This window comes from Copidosoma floridanum, unplaced genomic scaffold, assembly GCF_036245765.1.
Source record: "Copidosoma floridanum isolate Cflo_tuat_1 unplaced genomic scaffold, Cflo_Japanese_pri ptg000024l, whole genome shotgun sequence".
NCBI lineage: Eukaryota > Metazoa > Arthropoda > Insecta > Hymenoptera > Encyrtidae > Copidosoma > Copidosoma floridanum.
The window spans coordinates 3683914-3708013 of NW_028321901.1; the positions used below are offsets into that span (position 1 = coordinate 3683914).

The window sequence follows — 24100 nt, forward strand, 5'->3', positions numbered from 1 at the left end:
ACGGGCCGTTAATTTCTAGTTTCTCTCGTGTAATCTAAAAAAAAGGCTATTATTAAAAGCTGTCAACATTCAAAACTCATGAAAAATATATAATTGATTAATTTTCTTTCCTGATCTCACAACTTTATTACCAGAGTAACACGTCGTAGAGCTTTATCTCTACATTTTTTATCACCATAAAAATACACATACATATTCTACCTATTTAAAAATCTGGAAGATTTAAGGAATTACTGTAAGAGTTAAAACAAAAAGCTAATCTCTTATCTTGATTTTTCGATTTTGATGCTGCTGCTTCAATTTCGATACATGCTCTGCGTCAGTATCTTGACACTTTGAATTGCATGCATTTTAAGTTTCCCTTCTCTCTCTTGTGACTTTCAGTATTGTTAGAACTTTTGTGAGCTCTAAGCACTGTTTTTATCAGATAAACAAAAATTTAGGTATCTTATTTAAGTTTTCACAAACCTATAGTTTCTATAACACGAACACAAAAAAAATTTCAATAGTAAATATAGTTTGTACTACATAACCTGCAGTTTGTTAATATAATATTTACATATTTGATAACTTTTTATTTGCAAGGAATATTGCTTTTCACGTACTCCTATTTTCATAATAAAATAAATCTTATTTTTTAATTCAATATTCCTATCATGGCAAAAAAACAGCATTTACCAACAGTTCTACGACCATTCCACTGGTTTTTTATGCTTCATACGTAGAAGTTACAACTTGTATTTTTGTAATTTATACGTATTCGTAGTGTATGAGAAATATGAGTAACTTATATACGATCGTAATTTATGATAAATGTTTATCATTTTTTGCTATCAGATTTTATGCTCAATTTTATCTCTAAATTTAAAGGTGGTTCTTAAACCAGATATTTAATCCTCTGTACTAATCTTCCTTTTTCCCTAACTTAAAAATGTATTTTCCGTACAATTAACAATTTTATAGGCTTATTACGTATTAACAGAGCAGAGTTTGGCAATATGTACAAGCAATCTTGTGAGCCCGCACGGAAGGTTGTTGATCACCCTGGTTCACTGGAATCATTTTGGAATTTTTGGAAAGTTCTGTACTGAATGTTTGCCATAATTCTGTCTGGCTATATTTCAAATTTGTTTAATATTGCCTGTTAATGACACAAACAGATTAAACAAACCATATTCTAAGCCTTCTTAATAATTTTAATTCTTTTAAACAGTTTACAGTTGAATACAAAGTCAACAATTGAATTCTTTTTTTAGATATTTACATCACAAGTATTACAAATTCCATTGAAATTGTAAAAAAATTTGCTTATAACGAAATGGTTTAAACAATTTTTAAAATTTTTGGATATCATTAAGGAATATTTTTTTGAAGATAATATGGCCTATTTTAAAAAGAGAAGATGTCATGCAATTTCTTCATAAGATGCTTATAAATAAACTTAAAACTTTTTTTAATAACGCAATCAGTCACTTGTTACCATACTGTAGGAATCTGCTCATCAAGGAAAATTTATCATCTACCCAATGAAGTTCTTGTTACGTACGTTTATTTGCTAAACATGCATCTAAAAATTTTTGGTGCTTCATTCATTTGTTCTTATCTATTCATGGAAATAAACTCATTAATCAAAGTTTTCTTAAATTTTGCAATAAAAATTTTGAATAGATATTTAGGATGAGGCATAAAAAAAATTTACAAAACATTTTTTATGTTAAGTATTATTTTTTATTGTTGAATAAGTTACAAAATAAGCTAAGAATATAAATTTACATTGAGATATGAATTAAAAAATACCAGTGATATCATTCCTATATGCATTGTTAATATTTCATACTGATTTTCTTCTTGTTGTGGTCCAATGAAATAAAAGGCTTTTTTAAGTACACTATATTCCTTAGAAATATTCATATCATTACATAATTATTGTTAAAGGAAGATAGTACAGATAAAGAGTTCTGCTTAATTTGATAGTGGTCCTTTTTTACTCAATTTATTAATGTTTTAGAACACTCTATAAATGTCTAACAATAATAGAGATTCTGAAATTTTGCGATCTATTTAGTTACTACATATATTTTATCGAAAACATTTTTATATATATATTTGAACAATCGTTATGGCTTAAGACTAGTGTACTGAAATTATATTATAAAAGACTATTCTAAAGAAAGAAAGAATAATTTTAATTATTATTTTACTACTGTAATAGCCCAAGAATATTTTATTCAGACTTCAAGTTTTGTACTTTACAGTTGAACATATATACAAATCATTAAAACAGTTGATCAAACAATGGCAGTTGCGTTTGTAAGGCATTAATATAAAATTAAATATTTGGCATGTAAAAAAAAAGTTATGAATAGAAAATATTACGTAAACAGTAGAGACACATCCTTCTCAGGATGTTTACTACGAGTCCCCCTCATCACTTCTGTCATCATTGAAACTTTCGTCCACCCTATAAATAAAATCACTTTAAATTATTATTGCAAACAAGATAACACTGAAATATTATCGATCTGCTGGAGGAAAAAAGGAAACACTTTAACTAGCTTTAAAAAAGATATCCAATTGGCAACCATGGCCAAGAAATGAGCAAATGCTTTTTGAACTTCATGTGTCTGCTTTTAGTTCTAATTTACTTGTAATATTTATGTAAAATTATATCAGTGTCATAGATCGATTTGAACCATTAGTTTTCTTACTACATAGTAAAACAGACTTTCCCACTCTATTGGTATCACGTACAAAAAAAGAAAAGATTTAAGATATAATTTTTTCTCTTTCAATAATTTTTAAGCAAACTGTTGTAAGATGTATAAGTTGATATTTTCTGCATTGATAAAAAGACATGATATAAAAAATTTCGAGCCGCTCACTATTTATATCTATCAACTTCGTTTAGCATGAAAAACGTGTAAGGGAAGTTTGTATGTTTTATTACAAAACTAATCACCTCTTTGTTGTAACACTCTAAACTAAGTTGAAAGTTTTTCTTATGTTTAATTCGTTCTGATAGTTTCCATCAAAAAACAAAAACAACAATTAAAACACTTGAAACACCGAAATAATCGTTTTAAATTTAAAAAAAATATTTTGACGACTTTCAGTTGGTATGTAACATTAGTTATTTTCTAGACAAGCAAAAGTATGAAATAAAAAGTTTCGAACTTGTCATTATTTACATGTGATACTTGTATACTGAAATGTTGCTGGTTATTCTCAAAAATATTCCCATTACGAAGATAAAAACTATGCAAAATACCTTATTTACATAAGATAACATTTGAAACTCTTCTAATACTCTTCAAAATAAAAAATTGTGAAATTTACATCAAATAGTTAAAACTTAAACTTGCGGAGAATTTCCGCTTGGCCATCAAAAATCGTTACAATGACTTTAACGGACACTAAAACACGAATTTTTTTCCAATGCTGTAGAACAATAAAAATAAAAAAATAATAATTGAGCCCCAGATAATTAGAACCTATCGTTTAATTCCTGAAATATAACGTATCTCTGACGCACTCGCACGCAACCAGAATTTTTCTATTAATGTTCCTTTTTTTAAAAATTAACTTTGAAATGTCAAGATACTTCTACAAAAATAATTTGTCCTATTAATTTAAAGATTTTTCTATGTGGAAATAAGAAAATAAAAAAGAAGTATCGATTTTACTGAAAGGTATTTATCTGATCTTGAGGCATGAAACTTTTTACAAATTATAACTTAAAAAAGTTATTAGCGCTTAAAATTTAATGTTTATACGCTGTTTATGCACAATGACATGCACTACAATATAATCAACGACTAAACTAAAATCCATCGAGCTGTGCGTATAGTGCACTCAACGTAATCTAACTGAATGAAAGCTTTTGCAAAAAAATTTGTAGAGATAGAAAGAAAGAGAGACAGAGAGAGAGAGAGAATAAATGTATGCATTGTGTTAAACCGAAATTGTTTGAAATTGTATGTATACATTTGGAATTCATACTGTCTCTATGTTCACAATTCAAAACAGATTTGACCTGATAAGCACAGCAAAAACAGCTCTTTAATTGCGATGAATTAGAAAGTAACAGGCGAAATAAAGATGAATGCCTTTGTAAGTTTCCAATTTTAATACGTACGGTTCACACTCACAAAAAATTTATCCATGAACAAACACGTGACAATAATCATTAAGACGCTATCATAATCAAGAGTACAGATTGGCTATAGCATCTCGCACATCGATAGCGTATGAATCCTCTAATGGTATCGATGATTTCTTAGAGACATTGATATTTTCTTACAGGTATCGATACTTTTCATGGTTCTTTCAAGGACCCTGAATATTTGAGTAATTGACAATTTTTAAGTGTTTCAATCATGCAATACATGTTTGCGCCATCAATGCATAAGGGACGGCGTTGATGCTGAGATGATGCACTGGACGTTGAGGGCAGAAGGGCGGGTATCGTTATGCACAAAACAAGACACTCAAAATGCAGCAAGGTAGATTCAGATTAACTTAATTTTTCTTGCACGCAGTCTTGTTACAGGAGTGATGGAGAAACTCAGCGTAACAACGTCTGGCTCTCGCGCTTGATGTTCAACGCTGACTGGACACAACGATGCAAAGCTTGGAGCACAGTCCACTCTCTCTCTAGTGCGACGCATGCGCTTGAGGCACACTGCACGCGCAGATTTCTCAGCTCGAGTAGCCTCCGATTCACTTACACATACGTAGCATCAAGTGCTTGATGTCATACATGCTCCCTGAGTTGATGTACAGAAGGCGAAATGAACGGACATCAAAATAACAAAATAAATGAATGAAATCTTTAGCAAAATCTCACAACCAAGTTAGTAAATAACAGAAATAATTGACAATAATAGTACTCACTACATGAAAAATACCGTGGGGCGCTTCCACCTACAATCAAAACTATAGGTACAGTTGTAGCGCCTGAGGAGGAAGAAGGATAACTAAGATAATTCCTGTTTTTAGTCAGGTTCAAAGTACTTACTTTCGTCATTAATTAAACAATAAAACTAAATTCAAACTAATCGAAATCGCAAAATAAACAAAACACAAATAACGAAAGTTGCTGAGGTAAAGCCGCAAGTACAATAATGGTACCTTTTAGTTACTAATTAAACCTATGTAGTGCCCGCTGATTCGATCTTGCAGACGGTACGTAGCAGAGTTAACTTATGGATAGGCCTAGTTAATTGAGTATTCTGAATTTTAACCCTTACGACTCGCACCAGCGTTTCAGGGTCCTTGAAAATGTGTACAATTCTCGCAAGGGGCCACTTGCCGGGGGAAGTGGGTTCATCCTTAATCAAAACAAGATCTCCTATTTCTAACGACCTTTGGGGGAAAATCCACTTCTCACGAGTTTGAAGGGAGTTTAGATACTTCGCTGACCACCTGCGCCAAAAACACTAGACAGCTTGGGACATTAGCCTCCACCGGTGCAGGGGTGATATATGGTTAGAAATCAGGTCCGGCTCTGGTATCGAATAGGAGAGCTTATACATCAAGAAGCGAAGGGCGCGTTCTTGTGCCGGTCCCTTAACATTGCGTTTAGTTCTCGGTCGGCTCCCAAAAAATTAGTACCCCGATTGCTGTATAGATCAGTGCATTGACCTCGTCTAGATGTAAACCGTTGGAAAGCCGCAATAAAGGAATCAGAGGTGTAATCTTCGACCTTTGAATGTACAGCTCTGGTAGCCATGCAGACAAATACAGCAATGTAACCCTTTAGGGTGCCTCGTCCGCGATGCTTTGCCAGACGAATGGGAAAGGGCCCAGCAAAAGCGAGACCTGTCTTTTTGAATGCCGGTGAAGGATTCAGCCGGGCTCTCGGAAGATCAGCCATCAGCTGAGTCTGTGGTCAAGCAGCATATCGGCGACAGGTCAAGCAGTAAGCCAACTCGGAACTTACGATCTGTTGACCGCTTATGATCCAGTACTTCCGACGAAGGGCGGTCAAAGTCAATTGAGTCCCTCCGTAAAAAGTAATGAGATGGTGTCGTTGGATAAGTAACAATGTTAGAGGGTCTCTGCCAAACAAAATCAGAGGGTGTTTGGCGTCAGAATCAAGCAAGGCTTTGCTTAATCTGCCTCCAACTCGTAACAACCCGTTAGACAGAAAGGGGGCTAGCTTTCGTAATCGGCTAGAGGCGAGAAGACATTCTTGTTGACCAATAGGAATGTCGATGTTGCGTTCAAGAACTGCGATGTCAGGCGCAAAATTGCGCCGTTGATGATCAAACACTAAAAACAAGGAAGCGGCGTCTAACCCATCAGTTGTCAAGCTTGGAGAAGAAACCTGAAAGAACGGATCACGACAAAGAAATTCTAGAGCAGTGGACTGTATAGTGAGTGGTGAGGGTGACTTTCTCAAACTCTCGTGACACCGAAAGGTAAAACGCATGACGTAAGCCGCGGCTCGCAAAAGCCGAAGCCAATGTAAACAACGACCGAACAGGATTTTAACGAAAGAATCAGGTCTTTCTTCTGAGCAACTTGATACTAGATTGAACGAGGGTACTAGCTCGATAACTTCAACCTTGAGCTCAGGGTACTGAGGATCAGTTTCATGTAAGATATCTGGGCCAGCGAACCAGATTCATTTTGAGACGAATTGACTGGGCATAATGCCTTGAGAGGCCAAATCAGCAGGGTTTTGTCTTGAGGTGATGTGGTGCCATTTGGCACTGGGCACCAGGGTGTGGATGTCTGAATATCTGTTTGCAACAAAGACCGGCCACTTGGACGGTGGAGCGTTAACCCAGTGAAGAACGCTTAGGGAGTCTGTCCATAAGTGTACAGAACCTCCGTTGTAATGGCAAGTATCTATAAAATGTTTGACAATTTTTGCAAGTAGGTGAGCAGCGCACACCTTAAGTCGAGGAATGCTTAATACCTTTAAGGGGGCGACTCGGGTCTTAGCTACTTGGAGCGACACGTGTACATTGCTGCCATTTAGGAGGCGGGTGTAAATGACAGTGGCGTAGGCTGACTTAGAGGTGTCGGCAAAGCCATGGATTTCCAGCTGAGCACCAGGAGAATAATAATTCCATCGAGAGACTCTCACCTGATCGAGCTCAGGTATCTCATTCAGCCACTTTACCCAGGTTTCAACAACAGGAGCTGGAAGCGGCGTGTCCCACGCTATGTTAAGCAACCACAGTGACTGCAGCAACATTTTGGGAACTATAATAATCAGTGAAAACCAGCCCAAAAAGTCGTAGTACCGAGCAGCTTGAGAGAACAAGCTCCGATTGGTCCAATACCTGGGGAGTTGATCGATCGTGAATTTAAATGCAAATTCATCGGATGTGGGATCCCAAGACAGTCCAAAGGACAGATATAGACTCTCCGTTTATCTCCAGGATCTTCGGTTGATCAACACGATGAGCTATAGGGATGCTCTCGAGAGCCTGCAGCAAATTGGAAGATCATTTGCGCAGAGGGAATCTACCAATCCGCGTCAGTTTACCGAGTTCCTCACATTTGATCAAGATCTCCGTCACTGAATGACCGCCTGACAAACAATCATCTACATAGGCTTCCTCACGTAGGATTCTTGAGGCCTGGGGATCAGATTCAGCATACTCAAAGGCCAGTTGACGTAAGACGCGAGTTGCCAAGAAAGGGAAACACGCAAGACCATACGTGACTGTTGTCAGGAAGTATGTTTTAAGCTGAGAAAAGGGGTCGGGTCTCCAAAGGATCGCCTGAAAGGCTTGGTTGTCTTCATGGACCGAGATTTGCCGAAACATCTTCTCCACATTGGCGGTAAAGACGAATCTGTAAAAACGCCATTTGATGATCAATTCGAAAAGATTTACCATGAAATTTAGGTCGGTGTGAAGTAAGGAGTTCAAGGACAATCCATTTTTGTTTTTGGCTGAGCCATTGAAGACGACTCTAAGCTTAGGTGAAGAGCACTTGGTCCTTAAGACCCCATGATGTGAGAGAAAGCTTTTGGCCGATCTGTAATCCAATATCTCACGCATGTGGCCGAGAGCTATGTATTCAGACATAAAGGACTTGTACAACTCGAACAAGCAAGGATCGCTCCCGAATCTTTTCTCCTGCTGACGAAACATGGAGAGCGCAATTTTGTATGAGCCCTCACGAAGCGAAAGAATGTCAACAGTTTCGCCCTTGAACGGAAGTTTGACCACAAAACGGCCATCAGGGGATCGAAAATGCGTGAGGTTGAAATGCTCCTCGCAACGAAGATCATCTCCCTTCAGCTCAGGCTTGGGGAGAGGTTCCTCGACCAGCCAAAATGGTTGCATAACTTCATCAAGATCAGGGCTCTTGGAAACGTGCATCACTGCAATTTCTTCAGGCGCAGTGATCAAGTGGCTGGCTTGCTTGAAGGAAGGGACACTTTGATACGAAGGAAGCAGGTCCTGATAATAGCCATCCGATCCGAGAGGCTGAAGCGATGGGTTGATCGAGGGAGTCTTGTCAAATTGAATTTTGATTTATGTAAGCGTAAACAGAGGCTCCTAGCAGAACGTCTATTTTATCTAGGAAGTGATAATCAGGGTCCACTAGTTGAAGTTCTTGAATGTATAGAATATTAACTAAGTTTCTTGAAGTAGGAGGCTTATACGAAGAAATCTTAGGAACAATCAGAGCCTCAGTGTCGCACTTGAAACACGAATCAAAATGTGGTCAAAAGTTTATGTAAGTCCTTCTCGTAACATGAGTTGAGGGCGACTCCCCTACGCCAGCTAATGAGATGCTAACCGAGTGCGTCTTAAGTCTTAAGACATCGCAAAGAGAACGAGTCACCAGAGAACTTTGAGAACCCTGGTCAACAAGGGCTCTGACTAGAACCTATGAACCGTCTGGGCCTCGAACGTAAATTCGAGCGGTAGCTAAAAGAACCTTGAGTCTTAAAGATAAGCCCTCACTACGCAATAAGTTGACGTTAGTGCAGAAGCTTTGATTGGGTGGAAGTTCATGAGCTTTTTCAGGACCACGGGTGGGTTTATCAAAAGAGGTTGAGTCTTTCGAGGGACTTAACTCGGCCTTTTCTTTATGCAATAGGGTATGATGCTTTCGATGACAAACCGAGCACGAGAACTTATTCTTACACTGTTTTAAAAAGTGTTAACCAAAGCAATTAAGACAAAGTTGCCTGTCGCTTACGAACTGCCGTTTTTCGTTTAGAAGTTTACTTTGGAAGGTTGGACAGGAGGGCAACCGATGGGGCTTGCCGCAGAGAAAGCAACTAATGGAGCCTGAATCGTTAGAAGTGGCGATTTGATGCACGAATGAAGATTTTGGTTTGGATTTTGACGTATCTTGGGGTGTAGGCTTCTGTTTAACTGACTCTAACGCTTCCATCGTGATAATTTGGGTGGGGATAAACTCACGTAAACGAACAATAGTAGGCGGCTCATCATTGCTACCTAGGTGCTTCTGCCACTCTCGGTTGGTAGAGTTATCGAACCTACTGACCACAAGAGCGATGATGATGTCTTCGCACCAGTTATCTCTACCTAAAGCAACAAGAGAGTTGAGGAGGCCCAACATCTCTTTTGATAAACGCTTTATTTCCGGGCAGGAGTTGGACTTCATGTTCTGACAATTAAGGACAGTACTGGTGTAGGAGGTAACCAGATGACGCTTATTGTCATAAAACTTGACAAGAACGTTCCAGGCTTGAGTATAGTTATCGCCCGAGAGGGGAAGATTTTTTTATCAGGTCAGCAGCATCTCCAGTAACATGAGTTCGCAGATGCTAAAACTTGATAACGGACGGGAGCTCGGTTTTAAGATGAACTAGAGCCTTAAAGACGTTACGGAAGCTCTCCTAACTCTCAAAGTCACCGCAAAATGTCAGAATATTGACAGAGGACAAAGAGGATAAGCTATACAAGGTAATGGCAGAAGCAGATCCAGGGTCAGCGGTCGTCGGATCGGGTCCTAGTCGGGACGCATAGTCTTCAAAATCACCCACAACTGAGCAGTAAGCTCCCTCAATTACGTCCATATAATTTTTGTTAATGTAGTCATGTTGACCACTATCTTCATCGAGACCCAGAATTTGATTGTGAATCGACAAGGCCTGATCGTACGAATCCTTAACTACTTTGCTTCGAGTCATGCATTGACCCATGGTCATTTTCGCTTCGCCTAGTTTTTTTAAAATTGTCGTAGGTGTTCTTTATTTTCCGATAAAGCGCAAGCTGCTGATCGTAAAGGGTTTTCATAGTGGCCATTATTTAAAGGGAAAATGAAGCAAACCCGTAGCACGAGATCGAATCAGCGGACACTCGCAAAGTGAAAAGTGGTTAGGTTAGGTACACGAGTGTGTTAACGCATATACACCTTGTAATGAAAAATCGGAGCACCAGCTGCTAAAGCCAGCCTTGGTGGTCCGACTAATTGGGTGTAGGGTTCGAGGGCGATTAGTATATTATATGCTAATAAAACACTAACACAACGCAAACACTGAAAATAACCTGAATGTCCATATCTCGCGCACTCGTGGAGCAGAAGCGCAGATTTCGGAGAGGACCCGCAGCGTCAGAGATTAGCAAGCGTACGACCCGCATCGGCAGCCAGCAATGATACTCAAAGCGTAGCTAGTGGTAGTGGGTGACCCTCTGAGAGACAGGGACAGCAACAGCAACTCTGGCGAGAAAGACGTGCGCGCGCAGCGGTGCAACAGCAGCAACGTAGAAGCAGCGCGTTGACGGACGACGATGCTCTATAGCAGGCCGATCACCTGCGAACAGACAAAATCGCCGTCTACGAGCGGAGAACTCGCGAGGCTCGCCACGCTTCGGTGGCTGCGTATGGCGGTGGAGCCAAGTGCGAGCTGGAGCTCGGCACCCTTAGCGGGATGATGGCTCGTGGAGGAGCGCAGCAGCAACGGCGTGCACGGTGACGACGACCCGCAGCACCGTGTATAGGGTGGGCGCGGCGACGACGTCCGCAGCACCGACGTAGATGGCTCGTGGAGGAGCGCAACAGCAATGGCGAACACGGCGACGACGTCCACAGCACCAACGTAGATGGCTCGTGGAGGAGCACAGCAGCAATGGCGGGCGCGGCGACGACATCCGCAGCATCGACGTAGATGGCTCGTGCAGGAGCGCAGCAGCAACGGCCTGCGTGGTGATGACGACCCGCAACACCATGTAAAGGGCGGGCGCGGCGACGACGTCTGCAGCACCGACGTAGATAGGCCAAAGGCGAGTAGGAAGCTTGACAACCTTGGCGTGTGGCGGCCACGTGCGCCGGGAGCGCAGATGAAAAATGGCTGACAGCAGAACAAGACTTCTTCTTCCCCTTATATCCGGCTCGAAAGACCTTGTGCGCTATCAATGCCTAAGGGACGGTGTTGATGCTGAGATGATGCACTGGACGTTAAGGGAAGAAGGGCGGGTATCGTTATTCACAAAACAAGACACTCAAAATACAGCAAGGTAGATTCGAATCAACTTTATTTTTCTTGCACGCAGTCTTGTTACAGGAGTGATGGAGAAACTCAGCGTAACAACGTCTGGCTCTCGCGCTTGATGTTCAACGCTGACTGGACGCAACGACGCAAAGCTTGGAGCACAGTACACTCTTTCTCTAGCGCGACGTATGCGCTTCAGGCACACTGCACGCGTGGAGCTCTCAGCTCGAGTAGCCTCCGATACACTCACACATACGTAGCATCAAGTGCTTGATGTCATACAACATGTAAACTGCCAAATCCGTTAATGCACGGAGAAAAAAGTTAGATAAATTTTTACGGTGGTAAAAATTATATTTAAGATTCATCCGTTACAACCTTATCGTGGCTTTTACGGTAAAAATTCACAAAAATTTTCACGGTGATAAAAATTATATTTAAGATTCGTCCGTCACAACTTTGCCGTTGCTTTTACGGTAAAAATTTATGTAACTTTACTCTCTGTGTAGTCTCATAAATAACAGCTTATAAAAAGAGAGCTAATAATTTACAACATACTTTGGCTGGTATGCTAATAACGTTTACAGTAGTTGTAATTTTATTTTTATTAATAGTTAATTTTGTAAATGCCATTTATACGATCTCATTACGATTGCAACTAACTTATCTTCAGCGTTTGTTATTGTTTTTTGCAATGTATCAATTAATGACTGTCATCCATTTTATTTCCAGTGGTAATTATGAGTACTTAAGAACTATTGCAAAGCAAAATCTTGTACGATCCGTTTTTGTAGAATGCTGGTATGATAATAGTCATGGAATGTATAAAAAAATGTGATCCCTTTTGTCAAGAATTTCACAATAAAAGAAAATAATAAACATTTTAAAGATTTCGTAACAGGTTCACTTGTATTGATAGTAATCCCTGAAAACAAATAACGTTAATAATACCTTACATCTTGAAAACGTTCCAACTAAGCTAAGAAATTGGTTTTCTTAAAAACCATAATTCATTCTTAATGCGTCATACAAAATCTCTATTAGACAATTAACTCTGTATTAAAACGAAAAAAAGTTATTTTAAATCGGACAAAGATGTAGTAAAAAATCGGTACACAATATTACATATAAATAATAAGTAAAAATTTTACCGGAAAAACGATCGCTTACTAAAGGTTTACGAAAAATTAGTGATTCCTTGAACTATTTTCCTCTAGTTATTCTAGAATTCTTGACGTTTTGTTAAAAAATTTTTAAAGGCTGTAAATACATTGAAATAACAGAAAAAGATAGAAGCACGTTTTTCCCAAAAAATCTAAACTTTTGAGAAAACTTTGATTATTAAATTTATGTCCATAAATGGATAGTAACAAATAAATAGACACCAATAGATTTTGGATGCATGTTAAGCAAATAAAGCTACGTAACAAGAACTTCATTGGGTAGATGGTGAATTTCCCTTGATAAGCAGATTCCTACAGTATTGTAACAATTGCCTGATTGCGGTATTGAAAAAAGTTCCAAGGCTATTTATAAGCATCTTACAAAGAAATTGCACGACATCTTTTCTTTTTAAAATAGGCCATATTATCTTAAAAAAAAAAGTCTTAAATTTTATTCAAAAAATTGTAAGTTGTTTAAACCATTGCCTTATAAATAAATTCTTTTACTCTCAGACAATTTTAACTCCATGATTCTGATCTTACGCAAAAAGTTACCTTAGAAAAACCTAAGATTGTCTTCAGGGCTTTAGTTGTATAAAAAATCTTGTTTATCCACCTAAACAGTTTTATTCATTTGTTGTTCCGTTTGTTTGTGTATTTAAGAGTTTGTAGATTAGGATCATGATCACTTATATTTTTTATAGTTTTTCTATAAGCCCTATTTTATAAGCTTTATTTAAGAAAAAAAAATTATTAAAATTGGCTCGACCAGTCGTAAGTTATTTTATTTCGTAAGGATTTTGTCATTTCCATGTATAGTGGGTGGCGCTGGATTGGCACGGCGCTGCGAAAAAGATAGCAAGTGCTGCCGCTGATACTTTACAAAAAAAAAATACTTTCCATTACATTTTTAGGATACTTTCAAAAAATTAAGGGACACAAAAACTCGATCAATGTAAGGTAAACATCTCATTACGAACAAACATTTAAAAAAATAGCTCTATGTATCCCGTAACTTTTTTAGAGTGTTTTTTCGGAAAAACCTTGTTTTAGTTTATTTGACAGTTTGCAAAAAAATTGCATCTTATCATCTTTGAATTTCATAGGTTTATGAGGAATGACAAAACCCGTTGTTGGTTATAATTTAAGGCCAAAATACTAATTAAAACGCCAGTTATAAGATACCGAAAAACAGGCTAAAATTAGCACTTTTTGACAATTAGCAGAAAAACGGTAGGGCCGATGAGGGCTCACCAGGGCTCATTTTTTTTTGTTCTGAAATTTTTTATCTTTTTGATATTAAACGTTTTTCGGCCAAACTACAGTTTTTCCACTAGAAAAAAAAAAAATCTGGTTTGACCCCTTTTACAATTTTTTTTCGGATTTTTTGTTGACATTTTTTTGTCAAAAAGTAGTAACGTTTGTTATTGGGCTCAAGGTCCATACAAAAAAAATGATTTTTTACCCAACCTGGATTTTTATTAAATTGAGGTACGTTTTATCTAGTTTACTGACATTAATTGTAAGGCTTCGCCCACTGTGCTCTTTGCATGCCAAACCCCCTGAATATGTGTTATGTTAGTGCGACGAATTATTCGAGTCTGAACTTATAGTTAATAACTCAGGACTTACACCGGGCGCGTAGGTAGCATGTGGGGCTAGAGAATAATTGAAATATGCAGTAGGTTACTAGATTAAGTCATTTGTAATTCAATTTACAACCAGTCTAAAAGTCACCAATACCTTCACAAGGATAGGTAAATTTTCTAGATTTTACGTATCGAACTATCAATTGTTTAACCTCAAAACCTAGAAGGTACCAATACTATAAGAAGTAATTGTGTGCACTTTCGATGCTACGCATGTGCCAGAAAGAAAAAAAAAGAGATAATGTTAGAAAGATTTGATAAATTATAACAACATACTTTTATTCTATTTAAAAACCAGAAGACAGTGGGTATTTGGGTACCCAAGTAAGAAGTTATTCTTCTATAAAATTATATGGCAAATAATATAATTATTTGCAATTTAACGTTTAACTTTAAGCATAAATCACTTTAAATTGGATTTATAAAATCTATATAAAGCTCTGATTTTTTGTTTGTATAAAAGATTGATATTCAATAAACCTGTTTTGTTTGAAATGGATCTAAAATTTTTTTTTTTTTTTTTTCTAAGAACACAAAAGAAAGGAGTAAAGTATGGGTAAAAGCGTATATGTAAGTTTATTCTTATGAGAAAAATAGTTCTTAGCATTGCAGCATTTATTTGCACTCTTCCCACCTCTCTGGATTTTGTTCTCAATGACAAAGGAAAAATTGTGAAAGAAAAATACGCAATAAGAATAAATTATTGTATCTATACAGAATGGAAAATTTTTTTTATTCATAAAAGTTCTGAAAAAACTGTATAAACAAGAATTTATTTATTTTGAAAGTAACGAATTAATGATAAATAAGTGAATGTTCAATATTTTGGAAAAAAACATGTACTAAAAAAATAAATTCTATTAAATAACGTAGTTATTAATTGTAAAATAAAATCAAATAAATGAATTCTCAATAAATGGAAGTTTAAACTAAAAATAAGTTACGAACTGTAAGACACAATGTAGTAATCGGTTTTTCTATGTTGAACCTGCTCATAGCAGAGCAGGTAAAGGGCTTACCCAGTGTGTTATAAGAGAATGATGGTTCAAATGTCTTTGAAAACTGTTTTTTTTTTTTTTTTTTTTTAGAAATTGGTTAAAAGAAAAAGAAGTAAATTCAAAATGTGTACTGTAGTGAGTGCGGTGCTCTGATGTTGTGTTGTGTGGTGGCGTTGTGTAGTGTGTAGAAGATCAGAAGTACGTCATGAGAGGCAGGGCAAAGGGGGAGAATTAAGCCAAATCCACGTCCATTACACTTTCTCTCAAGGTCACCAATCTGAGATCGTTGATTTACTCCGTAGGGTAAAACGTGCCTATAGAAGTGTAACTTCAAAAATAACTTCACAAAAAATCTTGAAAAAGTGGTAACAGCCGAAAGTCTAATTAGCTAGAGCTGCTGTAGTTTAGTCAATAAGAAATTGGGACTAATCCCACATCCAGCTTGCTTTCTGACATGCGTTAGGAGCAGTGAAGATGATTCACTCACTTATGCCCAACCTTTCTCTTTTACATACAAATTTTACATAATTTTTGTTGACACTTAATCTTAACCTTAAAATTAAATATGACTCATATTTGATTGAACTTGTTATTGTATAAGGCTCAATTTTCTGTTGAACCCCCTTAGCCCCACAACTTTTTTCTTATTTTTACTTTAATAGATATGATAATGAACGAGCTGTTTCGTTATAACATATAATTTAACTGGCTCAATACCTTCGAACTCTTTCGAAGTATGGAAATAAAATTTTTTTTACTCTTGCACTATTTAATAAATATATATTGTTTCTAGTCAAGACAACTTTTGAAACCAACATTGAAGTATTGCTATAAAATCCCAAATTTAATTTCATCCTTAACAAATTTAACATTTGTGGTATTAAATATAAAATAAAGGATCATACAGTAATATCAAACGCAGTCAAAAAATAATAAATAGGCGTATAAAATGTTTGTACAGTGGACTTCGACAGTGTACCTTTTAAAGAAAGAAAGACGAAGATTCTTTTTTTATTTGAACTTGAGTATAAAAATTTTTTAAATAATGTTTAACATTTTTTTATTTGTATTCTCTAAGTAGTTTATTGAAAAAATATTGCATGTAATGGAAACCAACTTTATTTTGGACTATTGCTGCCAGTTCATTGCTCGTGCATATTTTTGCTACATTTTCAATTGTTAGAATTTTACGTACTTCAAGGTTCTTAAACATACTCCAAATGTCTTTTTGTTTACGGGTTTAAAAAATAAAATACTGAAATTAATTTTCGATTGATGTAAATAATAAGTCTTGTTATAGTGATAATTTTTCGAATATTTACCTATCTTTGTAGCTCTTATTTTTTTAACGTGTGGCTAGCTTCTTTTAAAATATTTAAAACTATTTTTTTGTAAGGTATTCATCAGTATTCAGAAAACTACTGACACTTCCACGATCCAACAATTAATCTATTATACAACCAGTTGTGCAGTTATTTATTTTCTTTTTTTCTGCTTGATTTGTGCAGTCTACACTGATTAGCCTTCTTGTTATTGTTAAAACTCCCTACTTTTCTGTTGCTGTAACTCTGCCTCTGCTATTATTTCTGTCTTAGTTTCTGCCTCTGCTGTTTTTTTTTTGCTCTCTGCTTTTGCTGCTCTTCTGACCTGTATCAGACTGTCTCACTTTTATATAAATTTAATATGTTTTTTTGGTAGGGTGCTAGTTACCATTGCTCAAACCATAAAATGTGAACTCATCAAGTCCTGCTTGGTCAGTCGTTTTGTCTTGTAATAGTTGAAAAAACTTTATAAATAAATTTTATTTTTAATTATGAGCTTATTTCTGTCTTTTCTGAACATGAATAAGCAATTACTTTATAATGCAAATAAAAGAGTTTCGATGAAAAATTACACGCTAGCATCTAAAATATAAATTTATACATTCACACACACACAAAAAAAATTCCTTTGATATCATACATATTTTATGTACAATAAAGTACTAGCTGTGACTCACCATATAAAAAAAAAGATAAGCACGTGAAAGTTCTTAGGGCACCGTCAAGTAGCCATGAGAGTTACGACTTTTTTGAAAAAATTATTTGAATGGCATATTGTTATCAAAACAATGAGAAAAAAACATATTACTCAGAGCAAAGTAAGATAATGTACTTTATTCATTAGTCAAAAACTTCTAGTCCTGCCAGAGTATTTGACATGTATGTAAAAACAAGAAAATGGAACTACACAAGCTCTTACCCAAGTGTGTAGTTTTAGAAGAAGTCTACACCATTTATATAAGTCTAATGCTGTTATTTGTACAACTCTGAATGCAGTAGATTAAAGCTACAAGCATAACTATAATAAGAATGTATACCAAGCTTGTAACTTTTTTTTTATCATAGTACAGGCAGTCTAAAAGAGTGGCGTTGGCATGTAGCACAGAAGTACAGTCCGTACGCCATTGGTGAGCGCAGATGGTTATAAGAATGGCTACTACAACCACTTCATCTATTAGTAGATAAAATGTGCGCTTGTTGTCCCCATATTGCTTAACGTCTATATAAATTTATACTATTTAGCTGACAACAATGACACCTTGAGCATGCAACATTGTAATGTATTAAGCTTTTCAATTTTAAAACAAGGCCTTTGCGCACACGCGCGCACGCGTGTGTGTGTGAATGGAATTTGACAGCGCTAGAGCGCAACTAAAGAGGTATTACTTGAAAAAAACTTCAGCAGTACTTGCGTGGTTTTTAGCTAGTATTTGAGTGGCATTTGAGGGAAATTTGAGTGGAACTTGATGGATAATTGGCTAGTACTTCAATGAAACTGAAGCAGTGCTTGAGCGAAATTTCAGAAGTACTTTCACTCTAAGGCAACTTCTAACAGTTCTAATAGTACGTTTGTGTACATTAAGTATCAGAGTATTGCTGCTCTGTACGGAGAAAAAGTTGGAAAAGTAGTACCACCAATCGCTGTAGAAACACTTTTCTGTGCACTTAGTATGCGTGTTTTTCTACTTTTAGGAGACTGAGTCTCTGAAAAAATGAGAGTGGCTCTTCTACAAATTTAAGAGCACTACTCTCGCAAGTGCCATTGCAAGTATATAGCAAGCATGTGTATTAACTAATTTAACTCTGTTTTTAAAATTGAGCTACCTAATATAGTATGTTAATTGATTAATACATGAATGAAAATATTCGTTAAATAGTGATTGCTGAGTATGGATACTTAATCTCAATTCTGCGCGTTTGGGTTGGTATTCTACAGAAAAAACTACATATTTAAAAATCAGTTATTGCATACGTGGAGGAGTTGCGAATTTTTATGAAATAATCTTTACTATATAAGGCCAACATTGCCTTATAAAAATGTGAGAAAATCCCACTTTCATTTTAATGATTGGAATCCTAATCATAGATCCTAAGCATGTCAATAGCATTAAAAATCAATTTTTTCTTGTTAAGTGGCTACTACAACTTGACAAATCACTTCAAAACTTTTTTCAACTTGTCTGAAACAGATTACACATCCACACCGACTGTAAAGGTGCTGTCATCACTCCCAATGAACACCTGTATTTAGACACTTAAGACATCAGGGACTTGAATACAAACTGAAATCTTAGATTTTGAAACCAATTTTGGAATCTTTTTAAAGACTAGTTATCAAGTAAGTTATACAAAAAAATTAAATGGTACTAAAAAAAAGGAGTCAAAAGAGCTATCAAATTTAGCCTCTTTTGATTACTATTCTTGGAGGTACAAATTTGTTAAAAGCTTACTAGTAGTAACCTAGTTTATTGATAATTTTTGATTGTTAAATACTTTTTAAAGTACATAAAAGGATAGTTTAAAGTCGTTACTGAAGATGACTAAACTACAAAAACTTGTGAATACATATAAGAGGTCTTCATAACTTTTTCACACACACAGTATGAATACACGGAGCTGAAAATAACAAAAATGCAACGTTAAGTTACTTAATAGCTACCGTACAATTTGTATGAAGAGTAATTAGCGTACATGAAAGTGATATTGAAGTCAATCCTTCTTCTAAGCAATGACAACATCTTGAACTCGATCAAGTACCATATTACATCCTCATAATAACAGTACATTATTTTCTTGATCATGGGTCAAGTGTACATTGTTATTCTCTTATACTTCGTTCATTAATATGAGGTATAAATAACTTTTTTGTTATATGGCCGTATCTGGCCATTTGTACGTAACAATTTATAAAAAAAGAGAGAGAAAAAAAGTACAATAATAGGTACAGAGTAGGTTAGTAATTTGTTAAGTTTTCTTTTTCCTAATTTAAGTATAATTGGTAGATACAAAGTTGTTGGCAAGGTAAAGCGTCTCTTCATTTGTCCATTTGTGGTGTGAAGTTAAAGGATAACTTTCGTGAGGTCACAGTATTTAGTAGTGGTGATTGACTGTGGGACATTTGGACATGAGGCACTATCTTGAATAAATTTGAACGGCGTCTTAGTGTCCAATTTGGGTCTCCCATTCATTTCTATCACGTTTCATTAATTCGACGTGACCTCGCTTCTTATAATTATTGATCTCGTCGATTACAAACGTTGGTGAAGACAGGTCATTCAAGAGAGTCGATGCTTTTACCACAAATGAGTTTTCCAGGGATACTGTTGAGCATTTCTCTGGGTAGAAAATGTGTGGTCAGCATCTAGCAGAGTGATGGTGGCTCAAGTCTTGGACACGTGTAAAGCGTTTGGCGATGTTCTGGGTTGTTGTGTGATAGTAGAGCGTAAACCATTCCCACTGTAAAGTATTCACGTCTCTTTTTCGGTGTGAGCCAGCCTAACTCGAGACCATAAGGTGTGATGTCGACACCGTATGGTATGTGGCCCACAACAAAGCACACACAGGTATTAAAAAGGCGCTGAAGACGCAGCTCTTTCGTGTTTTTGAGACCATGGTAGACCGCAGAGGCATAATCCAGATGTATTTCTGTTGTAATGAGGTTTATATGTGCGGTCCAGGAAAGATCGTATGATAGCTATACGCCCAGGGTCCGCACAACTTTCTCAAATTCAATGACGTGTTCCATCACTACCGCAGCAGGGAGATGGGCTCGGTCTAAGCGGGAGACGAAAGTATGGCTGCCCATGACCATCGCTTTTATTTTTGGTGGATTGAAGCAAAGGCCATTCCGTTCTGCCCAGTCAGCCATTGATTCTATGTCAGAGTTAGTTCTTGCTATTACCTCGGAGATACGTCCACGCGGTGCTAAACAGTAGATTTGAATGTCGTCAGCGAAGATCGTATATCTGCTATGTTCCAGGATTTGGGACAGATCACGAACAAAGATCAAGAACAGTCTTGATCCAAGAGTGCTGCCCTGTGGGACTCCACATGGCACAGCAAATAAACTCAAGTGGGCCCCTTCGTCGTCAATTGTAGCTTGTCTTCTATCTGACAGATATGAGTAGAACCATTGCAGGGCCTGATCGTCACATGCGATAAGCCTGAGCTTGGTCAGTAAGGTGGCGTGGTCGATCAGGTCAAACGCCTTGGTAAGATCGAAGAATACTACCACTGTACTGTATCCCCTATCTATGCTGCAATGCAAATACTGGTGTGGGTCGTGTAGTCTAAGCGCGTCCATGTGCGTAGTAATCTGGTCATTCACGATCCTCTAAAGAATTTTTGACAATCAAAGAGTCCAGCAATTGGTCTTGTGTCAGTGGGGACCACCTTGCTCAACGTTTTGGCAATAAGTCGAATTATGGACGACTTCCATTCGTGTGGGAATACTCCCTTCTCGAGTGATACGTTCATAAGTTGGCGTAGTGGGGAGATGATGTTAGACTCTAGCATTTTCATTATCCTGATGGAGACAGTATCGATTCCGCTAGAACTTGAGGTCATCCTTGACAGAGCCACCTGGACGTCACGGACGGAAGTTGGTTTTATCGGGAATACACTATGCTCATCTGCTGGCAAAGGAATACTGCAGACTCTCACAAGGTCGTTCGAGGATAGTGGCGTCCGACCCATAGTAACCGAGGCGTATTATGCGTTGAGAATCTCCTTATCGATGAACGCGATGGGTGAGTCTGGGGCTCGCTTTCACACGCACATACCCCACAATGTTCGCCATAGCTCGCGTGAGGACAATAGCATTTCACACAGTCGATCAAAAAAAAACGAAAGTGATGAAAGTCTGTGTCAAGGCCAGATTGGCGGAAGGTCCTATAGGCTCGGTCTCTTTGCTCAATGAGCACTCGAAAGCTCTCCTTATGCGGAGAAGAGATCTTGACGCGATGTCCAGGGGCCAACTTATCGAAGGTGTAGAGGAGTGTACCAGCGAAAAACTCAGCAGTCATATTCACGCAGCCCAGGGGTGCTGAGCCATAAGGTGGGGCAACTCACTGTTCAAATTCTGTAAGCAATTTATCTTTGTTCACTCGGGACAGACAGTGTGTGAAAACAGATTTTTTGAGTAATTTGGACGCTAAAATGGTAAGCGTGACCTCTGTCCAGACGTGTCCAGCAGCAAATGGAATCCCTGACCTTCTGTATTGTAGTAGATAATCTGGATCATTGATTATATAGAGGTCGATTTAAGTATGACTCTGGCCCTTTATGTTCAACGTACAAATTTCCTTTCGTGTTCGATACGTGGATATACGTATAGGTACACATTTACGTAGTGCCATGAATATTCTCCACCTAGGGTATGTGTGTTGAAGCGTACATAAGACTGTATATTATAATTGGATAGTTACAACTATCATCCTATTTCTTGATAGTGAGGGGGAACAGTAAAGCTACGTCATCATATTAGATTGTGTGCAGCAGCAGTATCAGTACTTAACAGTACCAGTAAGTTAGATACATTACGTCACTAATGCACAAAGTACAAACATAAGCGCCCGAAGGGCACGGCAGTTGTATGTTGGTACCCAAGTTGTGAATAATATTTTACTAACCCAGGGCGCAAAGTAAAATTTTGCGCCCATCACTCTACTTTGCGCTCAATGAGTCACTTTGGGCCCTAGTACTTTTCTATCCATGACCCAAAGTGATTATAGTGGTACAAAATGTGGCCCAAGAGCACAAATCGGCAGTTGCACTTTGTGCTTATGGTAAGAAATATGTAAAAAAGTTCATGTTATTCATAAAAAAATCTCTTCCGCTGAAAGTATTTAAAACTAAAATTTTCTTAATGAATTTTTTAATTGAAAACAGAAAAGCGGTATCAGTAAAAAAGTTTGTAAAGTAACATAAATCTAGCAATAGTATGCAAAGAGCGTACAGTTATGTAATTCTTTAATTAAGTCTACCAATTTTTATAAATGGCCAGCGCCACTTTATCTCAAAAAGAGTGGTATTACATACTGATGAATGTAGCTTAACTCAAAAAATTACAGTGCTTAGGAATAAAAAATAATAAAGAAAAAAGACGCAACAGCAATACCAGCATCTATTTACGATATATTTTAGAAAATAATCAATTATATAATAAAATACTGTGTCACGGGACCCATGAAAGAAGCAAAGCTTTGATATGGTTATAATAAAAATAATATTTTTATTAATCGTATAATTTTTGGCAGTTGAATCTTGTTTTATTTGAAAAATACAAGATTTATTAATGCTCATCAACAATTTTATTTTTTTATAAATAAATAGTATGAACTTTCGCTGTCTTGTATTATATACTTTCACTTCTTTACTTCCAGATTTTTGCGCCGTTTGAGAACGTCAGGTTCACACATATTCTCGATCAGAAATTTTAACTAGGCTATCCATCTGGAAAATGCATGATAGAATTTAACGTGTAATTACTTTAAGAAAGCTATATAGCATTCCAAGTGGTTTTACACATGGCCTTACACAATGGCATTTGGGATTGGTAATGCCACATGTAATGCCGTATACAAAAAAACATGGAGTTACTAATTAAATTTAAAAAAATTGTTAGCCAGAAATAATTGCAGAATACTCTTATCTACTACACATTAAAGTTTCAAAAATTTTTTTTATTATTTACATAAGCAGGGCAACATCCTCAAGGACGTTGCATAGCTAATGTATTTTTTAGTAAATAACTACTGTACTGATATCTTGAAACAAATAGACAAGCATAGCAAAATACTAACCTAATAAGTAATTTTTAAAGGAATTTTAATCACTTAATGTTTGAATCCATAAAAAAGTATTATAACAAGGGTGGAATCTTTGCACGATTACTCCATTAATAGTTTTTTATCAGTTCAGTAAGTTTTGTTAACATGTTATCTACGATAGTTGTTAATGCAGATTTCGTAGCCATTCCGTAAGAGCCCATGTTAAACATCATTTGTTATCGTGTTATTTTTCAACATTTGTATTATAATAAATTCTAAAAAAGTATTAATTGATTTAGAAAAGTGTGAATATGACTTTTCTTAATATTCGTTAGGTTCTGTTATCATTTCATTTCAGTATGCAACGTCCTAAGCTAGCAAATAAATGCATAAGTTCATCGTGATTTAAAAATTACAAGAGTCAATAAGGATAAACACAATGTTTTTAATGTATACATTTTTCAAGATGATCAAAGTTCTATCTATCTATGATATATTAAATCACTTAATATGTATAATAAATAGCTATTTTATTTTAATTTTAACAGATTCTGAAAAATCTAAGGTAAAATTATTGTGTAATAACTATCTACATAGGTATTTACAATTACTATACATGTATGTAGATACGATAGGATCTCTATGTAGGGCCGAGCTGTTCCCTCATAACATCATGCCACCATACAATACAACGCATTTGTCACATGAGGACCAGTATATGCTAGCTGAGATGCTTACGTAGGAAAGTTTCGATTGGGATT

At 36.6% G+C, this 24100-nt stretch overlaps 1 protein-coding gene across 2 annotated transcripts in view; it reads left to right on the top strand.

Annotated features, from left to right (window-relative positions):
* Nckx30C (solute carrier family 24 member Nckx30C) overlaps positions 1-24100 on the top strand; it is a 440887-nt gene that overhangs the window by 322043 nt on the left and 94744 nt on the right. The gene's annotated exons all lie outside the window — the stretch shown is intronic.